This window comes from Lolium rigidum, chromosome 1 (assembly GCF_022539505.1).
Source record: "Lolium rigidum isolate FL_2022 chromosome 1, APGP_CSIRO_Lrig_0.1, whole genome shotgun sequence".
Classification (NCBI taxonomy): Eukaryota; Viridiplantae; Streptophyta; class Magnoliopsida; order Poales; family Poaceae; genus Lolium; species Lolium rigidum.
This window is the reverse complement of record NC_061508.1, coordinates 297,629,244-297,643,234: the sequence shown is the minus strand read 5'-3', so window position 1 is coordinate 297,643,234 and position 13,991 is coordinate 297,629,244.

The window sequence follows — 13,991 nt, the reverse complement described above, 5'->3', positions numbered from 1 at the left end:
CGGCCATCACATAGGGATGGGCCGGCGGCAACGTCATAACCCATTTGCTGCATCATATACAAGACTTTGTTATCATACAAAGAAATGGGTAGAGATTCGTCATCTTTGTTTAACATGGATATGTTCGTCACATTTTTACTTTTAGTTCCGCTGGTGCTTGAACCGAGCGGCTCTTTTCGGGACTGTTTTATTCTATATTGTACCAAAGGAGGCAAAGGAGTTGGGAAATTAGTACCTTTCGTGTCACGTGATTTATCTATGACACGAAATATTGGGTCACCCTCTTTCCTTTGGCTGCTTGGTATGTATTGGTACGTCTTCTTTCTTGATGAGGAGTCTGCAACCATTTTTTCTGCAATATTTGCCTCTGGTATAGACACTGACTTTGGTTTCTTCACCTTATCAACAGGCTCGAAATAAAACTTTGCGTCAGCATAGAATGATTCAGCAATTGTGAATGGCTTTTTATCAGCAAATATACGGACTGTTTCTCCTGTTTGATCCGTATATTTGATACACTGATGCAGCGTAGATGGTACGACATGATTGTCATGCAACCAAGGACGCCCAAGTAATGCATTATATGAGGTAGCCGCATCAATAACATGAAACTTCACATACGTGGATAGTGTATCCAATTTCAGAACCAATGAAATGGTCCCCATGGCTTCTTGTCCTGATTGGTTGAAACCATGTATCACCACATTAGACTTATTCAAATCTCTCTTGGAATATCCAATCTTATTAAGTGTACGTAGTGGTAGTAGATTTATAGCTGATCCACCATCTATCATTATGCGATTTATTGGCAAGACATCAATCTCACCGTACATGAGCAGAGGTCGGTTATGCTTCTTTGAGCCTAACAGTCTGTCCTCATCCGTGAAAGTCATATTTAGAACTTCAGATTCTTCTACCTCAGTTTGAGAAACTTCTACTCTGTAATCTTCAGGAAACGTGAGTGCCGTGACGAGGGCTTTCCGCATATCGATGAAAGACACAAAGCATCATACACAGATAACATGGCTGGTATTTTCTTCAAATGTGCGATTACATCATACTTGACCGGCACCCTACATGCGGTGGTCGGTCGAATCATTCAGAATCGCATCCTTACTTTTTAGTTCCTTCCTAGGTGGGGGATGAGGGTCTGCTAGTTGGCGACCTGATCTAAGATGAACCTGATCAACTTCTAATGGTTCTTCTTCGGAAAACAAAGAGACTCATCTTCATCCTCGAACACACCAATAGTGAGAACGTTGAATTCTTCACTAGGGACCTTCATGCGCTTCGTGGTGTGCTGATATATCTTTGGTGCGAAGCGCAGAGGAGGAGCTTCTTCCATCACTCGGGGTAGTACACGACGTTTTGACCGCCGCTGCCCCCGATCTTCGGGTCCTCGAGAAGCGGAGAAACCGGGCCATGCACCATTGTTGCAGGGTACGTTAGCCTCTCTTTTATGCTGATCCTGGGCTTCCGAATGGCCTGGAATGATCATAGGAGAATATCCATATTCTAATATCAGTACTTTATCATTGTAAGTTGCTCTTATATTTGAAGAAGCACAACTCACCGAATCATCTTGAAGGGTGGCGACATTTGCTGACGCCATCTTCTTTCCCTTCGTCATACTTTTGAGGAGATCCGTATCGATAGTCCCCTCGTCAATCATTTTCTGGATGATATTCTTTACCACGAAGCAATCTTTGAGTGTATGGCCCAAGATGCGATGGTAATGGCAGAAGTTGGGCTCATTGAACTTTGAAGCTTCTTCCGGCCTTTTGGGATTGGGAAGTTCTATAAGTTTCAACTCCTTTAAACCCGCAAAAAGATCATCAATTTCTTCTACCGGAAACGAATACTCCCTGTTTTGTCGCTCGCTGAGAGTTGGCCTCCTAGCAAGCTGTGTGCCTCTTTGCTCTTGGTTCCTTGGCGCACCTCTCCCGGACTGGAAGTGAGGGCTCATAGTTGTTTCCATCGCTTGGGCTGACCTTGGTTTGCTTGGTGGCTTCTCCCGCTGGCCAATTTTCTCCATAGGTTTATTGAACGTCGGCTTTGTTCGACGAGCCCTAAGCTGCATATAGTTCTCTATATCTGTGGCTTTAGAGGCTAGCTCTTCAAATGTTATTGGCCGCACTCCTTGTAACTGCACAGCCACATCAGAAAGCAAGTTATTTGTGCACATGCGCACTGCTTCCGGCTCGGTGATTGGTCGTGGGCAATGCAGACTTAGATTTCTCCATCTGTTAATGAAATCAGCTGCCTTCTCATTCATGCCCTGCTCAGTCTGGGTTAACTCTGTGATGCCTACAGTCCTTTGGGTACTGTAAAACCTCTCAAGGAAAGAATTTTGCATTTGTTCCCATGTTTTGATTGAACTTGGTGCTAATTTGCTATACCAAGTGAAGGCAGGGCCAGACAGTGTTTGCACGAACTGCCTCAGCAGAAGTGCCCCATTATGAGCTGTGTCTTGGCAAGCTGCAAGAAAATGGGCAATGTGCTCATGTGGTGACCCGCTTCCATTGAACTTGCTAAACTGCGGCTGCCGATCGTTGCTTGGGAAGGGAACAAGGTCAACGTCCGGAGGATATGGCTTAACATAGCCTGGCCGCATGGAGTGATGATTTTGCATCAGCTGTGTCTTAACCCCTTCAGCGGTCATTCTTTGGATCGCCTCAAGGCTGAGTGCAGCTCCTCCTGGTTGGTTGCTAGTACTTGCACCACCATGCCCTTCACTGCTCTTATTCAGGTTATCACTCATCTGATTTCGCAGGGCTGCTAGCTCATCATCTCTTTGTTGAAGTGCGGCTGTAAGGGTGGCCAATTGTTCTTCAACCGAATGAGCTTCATTTGTCACAAGAACTTGCTCGGAGTGCCCCATGTGGTCACACGGCTGATCCATGTGTGGCTCACGCTCACTCTCCGAAGGACAAGGGGTACTATCTGATAGGGGATTATAAGACCCACCATCGCTTGACCTGAAGTCTTCATTGTCTGAATCCTTCTGGCTTCGTGTCTTTCGGCGGGGACCTTCTACGACCGTCCTGCGTGCTTTCTTTCTCTTGAAGTGCGTTGATGCGGAAGATGTCTCACTAGTATCTGTTGGCACTCTAACACCAATTGGCAGTGAGTTAAACACTTCAAATGAGTTGCTTGAAATTCTGCTCTGAGCTGGCCATGGGGCGAGCGTTTTGGCTCCTTTCCTTGGTGTATCTTTTGATTTCTTGCTCACTGATACGTCTCCGACGTATCGATAATTTCTTATGTTCCATGCCACATTATTGATGTTATCTACATGTTTTATGCACACTTTATGTCATATTCGTGCATTTTCTGGAACTAACCTATTAACAAGATGCCGAAGTGCCGCTTGCTGTTTTCTGCTGTTTTTGGTTTCGAAATCCTAGTAACGAAATATTCTCGGAATCGGACGAAATCAACGCCCGGGTTCCTATTTTACCCGGAAGCATCCGAACACACGAGAACCGCCGGAGAAGGGAGGCAGGGCCACCACACCACACCCCGGCGCGGCCTAGGGGGCGCCCCTAGGGTGTGGGCCCCCTTCGACCCTCCTGCGCCGCCTCTTCGCCTATATAAAGCCCCTGGATCGGAAACCCCGATGCGTTCGACGAAAACCACGAAACCTTCCGCAGCCGCCGCCATCGCGACGCCAAGATCTGGGGGACAGGAGTCTCTGTTCCGGCACCCTGCCGGAGCGGGGAAGTGCCCCCGGAAGGCTCCTCCATTGACACCGCTGCCATCTCCACCGCCATCTTCATCACCGCTGCTGCTCCCATGAGGAGGGAGTAGTTCTCCATCGAGGCTCGGGGCTGTACCGGTAGCTATGTGGTTAATCTCTCTTCTATGTACTTCAATACAATGATCTCATGAGCTGCTTTACATGATTGAGATTCATCTGAGTTTTGTATCACTACTATCTATGTGCTACTCTAGTGATGTGTTATTAAAGTAGTTCTATTCCTCCTGCACGTGTGTAAAGGTGACAAGTGTGTGCACCGTGTTAGTACTTGGTTTGTGCTATGATCATGATCTCTTGTAGATTATGGAGTTAACTATTGCTATGATATTATTGATGTGATCTATTCCTCCTACATATGCATGAAGGTGACAGTGTGCATGCTATGCTAGTACTCGGTTTAGTCTGTCGATCTATCTTACACTAAAGGTTACTAAAATATGAGCATTATTGTGGAGCTTGTTAACTCCGGCATTGAGGGTTCGTGTAATCCTACGCAATGTGTTCATCATCCAACAAAAGTGTAGAGTATGCATTTATCTGTTCTGTTATGTGATCAATGTTGAGAGTGTCCACTAGTGAAAGTGTAATCCCTAGGCCTTGCTCCTAAATACTGCTATCGCTGCTTGTTTACTGTTTTACTGTGTTACTACTGCTGCAATACTACCACCATCAACTACACGCCAGCAAGCTATTGTCTGGCACCGTTGCTACTGCTCATATATATTCATACCACCTGTATTTCACTATCTCTTCGCCGAACTAGTGCACCTATTTGGTGTGTTGGGGACACAAGAGACTTCTTGCTTTGTGGTTGCAGGGTTGCATGAGAGGGATATCTTTGACCTCTTCCTCCCCGAGTTCGATAAACCTTGGGTATCCACTTAAGGGAAACTTGCTGCTGTTCTACAAACCTCTGCTCTTGGAGGCCCAACACTGTCTACAGGAAAGGAGGGGGAACGTAGACATCAAGCACTTTTCTGGCGCCGTTGCCGGGGAGGAAAGGTAAAAGGCACTCATACTCCGGTTCCAGGTAAAGTATTTTTCTGGCGCCGTCGTGTTTGTGCTCGAAGCTATTTCCTTTAGATCCTGCAATTGCATCTTTTTGTTTCTTGTTTACACTAGTTTGGCATAATGGACAACAGTGAGCTTCTTGTTCTATTTCCTGATTTAAAACATGGATTGTTTGATGCGAAAATTAAAAAACCTATGAAATCTTATTTGCATGCTGGTAGTAATATTAGTATGAACGCTTTGAACACCATTGTTGATAATGATATAGAAAGTTCTAAGCTTGGGGAAGCTGGTTTGCATGATATTTTTAGTCCCCCAAGCATTGAGGAGAAAATTTTCTTTGATGATACTTTGTCTCCTATTTATGATGATAATGATAGTTGTTTTTTGATGCCACCTACTATGGAAAGTAAATTTTGTTGTGATTATACTATGCCTCCTACACTTGATGAGAATAATAATGATAGCTACTTTATTGAATTTGCTCCCACTACAACTACTAAAATTGATTATGCTTATGTGGAGAGTAATAATTTTATGCATGAGACTCATGATAAGAATGCTTTATGTGATAGTTATATTGTTGAGTTTGCTCATGATGCTACTGAAAGTTATTATGAGAGAGGAAAATATGGTTGTGGAAATTTTCATGTTACTAAAACACCTCTCTATGTGCTGAAATTTTTGAAGCTACACTTGTTTTATCTTCCTATGCTTGTTACTTTGCTCTTCATGAACTTGTTTAATTACAAGATTCCTTTGCATAGGAAGCATGTTAGACTTAAATGTGTTTTGTATTTGCCTCTTGATGCTCTCTTTTGCTTCAAATATTATTTCTTGCGAGTGCATCATTAAAACTGCTGAGCCCATCTTAGTGGCTATAAAGAAAGAACTTCTTGGGAGATAACCCATGTGTTATTTTGCTACAGTACTTTGTTTTTATTTTGTGTCTTGGAAGTTGTTTACTACTGTAGCAACCTCTCCTTATCTTAGTTTTGTGTTTTGTTGTGCCAAGTTAAGCCGTTGATAGAAAAGTAAGTACTAGATTTGGATTACTGCGCAGTTCCAGATTTCTTTGCTGTCACGAATCTGGGTCCACCTCCCTGTAGGTAACTCAGAAAATTAAGCCAATTTACGTGCATGATCCTCAGATATGTACGCAACTTTCATTCAATTTGAGCATTTTCATTTGAGCAAGTCTGGTGCCATTTTAAAATTCGTCAAAACGAACTGTTCTGTTTTGACAGATTCTGCCTTTTATTTCGCATTGCCTCTTTCGCTATGTTGGATGAATTTCTTTGATTCACTAATGTCCAGTAGCATTATGCAATGTCCAGAAGTGTTAAGAATGATTGTGTCACCTCTGAATATGTTAATTTTTATTGTGCACTAACCCTCTAATGAGTTGTTTCGAGTTTGGTGTGGAGGAAGTTTTCAAGGGTCAAGAGAGGAGGATGATATACTATGATCAAGAAGAGTGAAAGCTCTAAGCTTGGGGATGCACCCGGTGGTTCACCCCTGCATATATCAAGAAGACTCAAGCGTCTAAGCTTGGGGATGCCCAAGGCATCCCCTTCTTCATCGACAACATTATCAGGTTCCTCCCCTGAAACTATATTTTTATTCCATCACATCTTATGTGCTTTACTTGGAGCGTCTGTGTGTTTTTGTTTTTGTTTTGTTTGAATAAATGCTTGTGTGGGAGAGAGACACGCTCCGCTGGTTCGTATGAACACATGTGTTCTTAGCTCATAATATTCATGGCGAAGTTTCCTCTTCGTTAAATTGTTATATGGTTGGAATTGGAAAATGATACATGTAGTAATTGCTATAATGTCTTGGGTAATGTGATACTTGGCAATTGTTGTGCTCATGTTTAAGTTCTTGCATCATATGCTTTGCACCTATTAGTGAAGAATACATAGAGCATGCTAAAATTTGGTTTGCATAATTGGTCTCTCTAAGGTCTAGATAATTTCTAGTATTGAGTTTGAACAACAAGGAAGACGATGTATAGTTTTATAATGCTTGTAATATGTCTTTTATGTGAGTTTTGCTGTACTAGTTCGTGCTTGTGTTTGCTTCAAACAACCTTGCTAGCCTAAACCTTGTATCGAGAGGGAATATTTCTCATGCATCCAAATCCTGAGCCAAACAACACTATGCCATTTGTGTCCACCATACCTACCTACTATGTGGTATTTCCTGCCATTCCAAAGTAAATTGCTTGAGTGCTACCTTTAAACAATTCAAAATTTATCACCTCTGATTTGTGTCAATGTTTTATAGCTCATGAGGAAGTATGTGGTGTTTAGCTTTCAACCTTGTCATTTACTTTTGACGGACTCTCATATGGACTAGTGGCACATCCGCTTATCCAATAATTTTGCAAAAAGAGCTGGCAATGGGATTCCCGAGTCCCAAATTAATTAACAAAAATAGACACTCCTCCATGGTATGTGATTGTTGGACGGCACCCGAAGGATTCGGTTAGCCATGGCTTGTGTAAGCAAAGGTTGGGAGGAGTGTCATCATCATAATAAAACTAAAATAAAAAGGCACTCCTTCATGGTATGAGATTGTTGGCGAGGCACCCGATGATTCGGTTAGCCATGGTTTGTGAAAGAAAGGTTGGAAGGAGTGCCACCCAAAAATAAAATAATTCATGGGAGCCGCTCTTGGAAGTCCGGTTGGCGAGGTAGTTAGTGTACCCATTACCATTCGTTGACAACAACAAACACCTCTCAAAACTTTATTTTTATGCTCTCTTTATGTTTTCAAAATCAAAGCTCTAGCACAAATATAGCAATCGATGTTTTTCCTCTATGAGGACCATTCTTTTACTTTCAATGTTGAGTCAGTTCACCTATTTCTCTCCACCTCAAGAAGCAAACACTTGTGTGAACTGTGCATTGATTCCTACATACTTGCTTATTGCACTTATTATATTACTCTATGTTGACAATATCCATGAGATATACATGTTACAAGTTGAAAGCAACCGCTGAAACTTAATCTTCTTTTGTGTTGCTTCAATGCCTTTACTTTGAATTATTGCTTTATGAGTTAACTCTTATGCAAGACTTATTGATGCTTGTCTTGAAGTGCTATTCATGAAAAGTCTTTGCTATATGATTCACTTGTTTACTCATGTCATATACATTGTTTTGATCGCTGCATTCACTACATATGCTTTACAAATAGTATGATCAAGATTATGATGGCATGTCACTCCAGAAATTATCCGTGTTATCGTTTTACCTGCTCGGGACGAGCAGAACTAAGCTTGGGGATGCTGATACGTCTCCGACGTATCGATAATTTCTTATGTTCCATGCCACATTATTGATGTTATCTACATGTTTTATGCACACTTTATGTCATATTCGTGCATTTTCCGGAACTAACCTATTAACAAGATGCCGAAGTGCCGATTCTTGTTTTCTGCTGTTTTTGGTTTCAGAAATCCTAGTAACGAAATATTCTCGGAATCGGACGAAATCAACGCCCAGGTTCCTATTTTACCCGGAAGCATCCAGAACACACGAGAACCGCCAGAGAAGGGAGGCAGGGCCACCACACCACACCCCGGCGCGGCCTAGGGGGGGGGGCGCCCCCCTAGGGTGTGGGCCCCCCTTCGACCCTCCTGCGCCGCCTCTTCGCCTATATAAAGCCCCTGGATCAGAAACCCTGATGCGTTCGACGAAAACCACAGAAACCTTCCAGAGCCGCCGCCATCGCGACGCCAAGATCTGGGGGACAGGAGTCTCTGTTCCGGCACCCTGCCGGAGCGGGGAGTGCCCCGGAAGGCTCCTCCATTGACACCGCTGCCATCTCCACCGCCATCTTCATCACCGCTGCTGCTCCCATGAGGAGGGAGTAGTTCTCCATCGAGGCTCGGGGCTGTACCGGTAGCTATGTGGTTAATCTCTCTTCTATGTACTTCAATACAATGATCTCATGAGCTGCTTTACATGATTGAGATTCATCTGAGTTTTGTATCACTATTATCTATGTGCTACTCTAGTGATGTGTTATTAAAGTAGTTCTATTCCTCCTGCACGTGTGTAAAGGTGACAGTGTGTGCACCGTGTTAGTACTTGGTTTGTGCTATGATCATGATCTCTTGTAGATTATGGAGTTAACTATTGCTATGATATTATTGATGTGATCTATTCCTCCTACATATGCATGAAGGTGACAGTGTGCATGCTATGCTAGTACTCGGTTTAGTTTGTTGATCTATCTTACACTAAAGGTTACTAAAACATGAGCATTATTGTGGAGCTTGTTAACTCCGGCATTGAGGGTTCGTGTAATCCTACGCAATGTGTTCATCATCCAACAAAAGTGTAGAGTATGCATTTATCCGTTCAGTTATGTGATCAATGTTGAGAGTGTCCACTAGTGAAAGTGTAATCCCTAGGCCTTGCTCCTAAATATTGCTATCGCTGCTTGTTTACTTGTTTTACCGTGTTACTACTGCTGCAATACTACCACCATCAACTACACGCCAGCAAGCTATTGTCCGGCACCGTTGCTACTGCTCATATATATTCATACCACCCGTATTTCACTATCTCTTCGCCGAACTAGTGCACCTATTTGGTGTGTTGGGGACACAAGAGACTTCTTGCTTTGTGGTTGCGGGGTTGCATGAGAGGGATATCTTTGACCTCTTCCTCCCTGAGTTCGATAAACCTTGGGTATCCACTTAAGGGAAACTTGCTGCTGTTCTACAAACCTCTGCTCTTGGAGGCCCAACACTGTCTACAGGAAAGGAGGGGGAACGTAGACATCACTCACTTTTCCCTTACTGACTTGACTTGAAGATGGAGAACTTTTGCCTTCTATTCTGCTGTGTCCAGAGTCTGCACGCAGTGCCATCTCTCTTCTCTTCAAGGCTGCACGTCTTGCACTTGCACGGCCAGCTTGAGTGACATACTCTCTTCTCTTAGGTACCTCTTTTACAAACTCATCATACTCTGGCCATTTGGCGAGAGCATCTGCGCGCCGCATGATTGCGCCACCAATATCATCTGCTGACATGGAGTGACCTGGCAACATATCTTTCAATGTTTGACATATGCTTTGTGTTATGACTCTATGGAAATCAGTATGACGACTTCCGCGGATTCTTGCGTTGCCATTCCCATCTCTATTCCGAATGGGATGGGAAACTTGTTGTCGCTGACATGTTGCTATGTTGGAGTCAACTGCGTTTGGCAGGTTGACCCATGCTTGATGATCCCGCTGACGACGGCGGCGGTGACGAGCCGGGTCAAAGGAAGCTTCAAATGACGGACGTGGCATTGCTACCGAAGATGATAAGGGGTCCGAAATTGCGGCGGTCGGATCAACATGGCCCGTCCGAATATCTTCCGGAGTGAGGTACACTCCATGCCACATGAGCGGACGTTTGGTGTCCGGCTCCATGTACGTGGGGATGAACTCCGGTGCGTCGACGCGAAGCTGACCGCGTGGTCGAGGAATTTCAGCCTCTTCCACCATCACAGCTTTGCCTTTTTCTGCCACGGAAGGCTTAGGAGCCGCCCCCGAGGCCTTTGGCGCATGCTTGTATGAGCTTGCCCCTGATGCTTCATGTACAACGTTGTTTGCCGATGTGCCCACCTTCAATTTAGAAGGGGTGAGCGGCACCGCGACCTTGGTCGATGTAGACGAAGGAAACGGCTCTCTTCTTGCTGAAACAGATTGTGGCGGTGAGCCTATCTTCAATGGAGGAGCTCCTTTTGCAAGCATGGGCCACTCCTGAAGTGATGTGCCACTAAACTTGTGTGGCGGCTGCTGATTTGCTGGCTTGGCACATGGTGCCTTTGCAAAGCCAGGAGGAACCGAGCCAGAGGGCGCAGTTTTGTGCACGCTCACGTGCTGATCATATGCAGCAGCTTCCGAAGCTCTTGCTGCGGCTCTCATCCTCCTCTTGGTTGACTTGGAGATCACAGGAACAAACCCATCCATGGGTACTGAATTGACTTCTTCTTCTTCCCTCTCAGGTTCACTTGGAGACGCAGCTGTGCTTTTCCAACTCTCGCTGACAGCAGTCACAAGCGGGCCGAGTGGCACATCCAGCCAGAGGTTCCCAAAACGGATGGTCACAAACTGCTGAACCTGCCTCTCCATACCTTGTAAACAGGGAGGAACTATATATTAGTTCTCTGAAATTTGGATATATAGGGAAAACGTAATATAGGAACCCATATGATGTATTATATGTTGGAATTTCGAAGATGAGGGGAGAAATATGTCCCACTGGGCGTGCCAGAATCTGATGACGGGAAAATGGCGGCGACAAAAATAGCTAATGTACGCGTCCACGTCATAGAGACAGATAGTAATTTTAGATGCGTAGTGCATAAGATAAATAAAAGGGATCAAACATTGCAGGTACTTTATTTCCAGAACTTTCACATTTACATAAAAGAACTGTTAATTACATCTCCGGAGAGAAAACCCACGATTAAGAATTCCAACAATAGCTATTACATAGGATTACATCATATGACTGTTACAAAATGTGAAATAAACTAAGAAGTCCTCCTCGCGGTCGTCGATGAAATCTGCTCGCCGAACTTGAAGTTTGTCTTCCTAGATACTTGGCATCTATTTTTGATATATGTTTTCCTAGCATGCTTCATTTATTTTACTACTTAAATATACGTAGCATATAATGAAGTTTTGATATAGCTAGGCATAGTATTTGCTTTGATCCTCCATTTGCTGGATAGGATATGTGCGCATGCATCATCATTTATTCTTGCAGTAGTATTATCAGTACAAGAAGCGCATGCAAATTTAGCTATGGAACATGCACAGAACTTTTCTACATGCATGAAGCGACAACTGCATATTCTTGACCTTTTATATTTCCTTTAGTACTAGTGGATGTAGTACTAACTCGTTTTAAAAATTAGGCGTATGCCTAGTTTAATTCCTTATCTTTTTAGTAGGAGTACTGATCAGGTGCATTCTATTATATTTTGGCCCAGTGTTACATGTCAAAGCATGCGCATGGAAATATGCTTACGGAAGCTGCTAATCCATTTTCAGGAACTTTATAGCAGCAGATATATATGTAGACTTTTGAATGATATTTGGAGCATGATAGCTCATATGAAGAGCTTAGTTCATTTTGTATTCCAGACTAGATAAATCTATTTCAGCGATCCGCCTAGCTAGACTTTGTTGTACATTTTAAATTGTAACATGATTTATTATATGGCGCATGCTATATTCTTAACATGCAACAAGTTTAATTTCTACTCAACTTCATTATATTACTAGCATGATGGTTAGTGAAAAATGCAAGTTGATTTGGCTAGGCACAATTTCACCCTACATTTCTTGGATAGGTGTGCCACATGAGAATTTGTTTATCTTTGGCCTCACTTGTGTTATAACTAGCGCCGTGTAGCAATATGCCCACGTGTAGCATAACCAAGAGAAGTATGGTTATTTCTTCTTAGTTGTATCATCACTAGCATAGCATAGCATGTAGTGTGACCAAGTAAGAGTATATGTTGATTTGGGAGTATACGGACTTTCCATTGAATATATGCATGCAACTTGGTGGTGCAATATGGTTTCAACACCTATGTTAATGCACTAGTTTTGTATGAGGGACTAGTGTTTCTATATGAACATATTTCATTAAGTTTCACTTCACTTGTATTATTACTAGCGCCGTGTGACAATATGCCCACGTGTAGCATAACCGAGTGAAGTATGGTTATTTTCTTCTTATTTGTATCATCACTATCATAGCAGTATGTAGTGTGACCAAACAAGAGTATATGTTAATTTGTGAGCATGCTGACTTTTCAATGAATATATGCATGCAGCTTGATGGTGCTATATATGATTTCAACACATATGTTAATGCACTAGCTTTTTATGAGAGACTAGTGTTTCTATATGAACATATTTTGCTAAGTTTTACTTCACTTGTATTATTACTAGCACCGTGTGGCAATATGCCCACGTGTAGCATAACCGAGTGAAGCATGGTTATTTTCTTCTTATTTGTATCATCACTATCATAGCAGTATGTAGTGTGACCAAACAAGAGAATATTTATCTATTTATATTTTCCATGGGCATGATGACAATTATTAATTCAGTCAAGCTATATGCGGCTAAACTATACATAAAGTAAATGTCATGCATGATTACTTGATTGTCATATTCATTTTAGCACTAACAGTATGGTGTACCAGATATCATATATGATTTGGAACTCCTCATACGTAATGGAGTTAGGAAAATATTTCAACTGCACTATATCATATCTAGTACAGAAATAATATGGGAAAATTATCTTTGTCTTATGTTGGCTGAGACATACATCCATATGATGGGAGTGTATAATCTACTTTGGGCCAACACCCAACACGCCTAGTACTAGCTAGACAAAGTTTAATTAATTTTCGGATTAAGCCAATACAAAGGACTAGCATAACTTGATTTGCTTGGTCTAATTCTGACATGCGCATCTACTAGTACCCTAACCATGTATGATGCTACCTAGCCAGTGCATATTTAATATATTTGGCTGAACGCATGAAAAGTTTGATTCTTCTAGAATTTAATACTACCTGGCTAATTAAACCCCTATGTTGATCAAGGTTGAGTAGCTAGGCAAATGGCATGCATCAATATTTTATTTGATCTTTGTTTCAGACCTACACGGCTAGCAGAACATTGGCTATACCATCACCTTAGATGGAGGAGAATGGTCTTGATTACTACAACATTGCAATGTGAATTTTATTTGTACATCTATCCTTGATTTGTATCAACATGGATATCGGAATCGCCATGCGACCGAACCAAGGATGATTTTAATTAATATGTGCACCTAATTTGTATCATCATAGGACCAATGATCACTATGAGACCAAAGTAGGCTTTGGTTGATTATCCCGATTTGTATCTTCATGGGATTTTACCATGAGACCAAAACAAGGGATATATTAATTTGGGCAAGTTAGAGCAATATGTGCAATCCAATCAATATCTATTTTAGTTCTATTCTTGAATTGTATCACATGAGATCCAAAGATCATCACGAGACCAAACAAGATATGAACTTGGTTCTATTCTTGAAGTGTATCACATGAGATCCAAAATCATCATGAGACCAAACAAGATATGAACTTTGGTTCTATTCTTGAAGTGTATCACATGAGATCAAAGATCATCA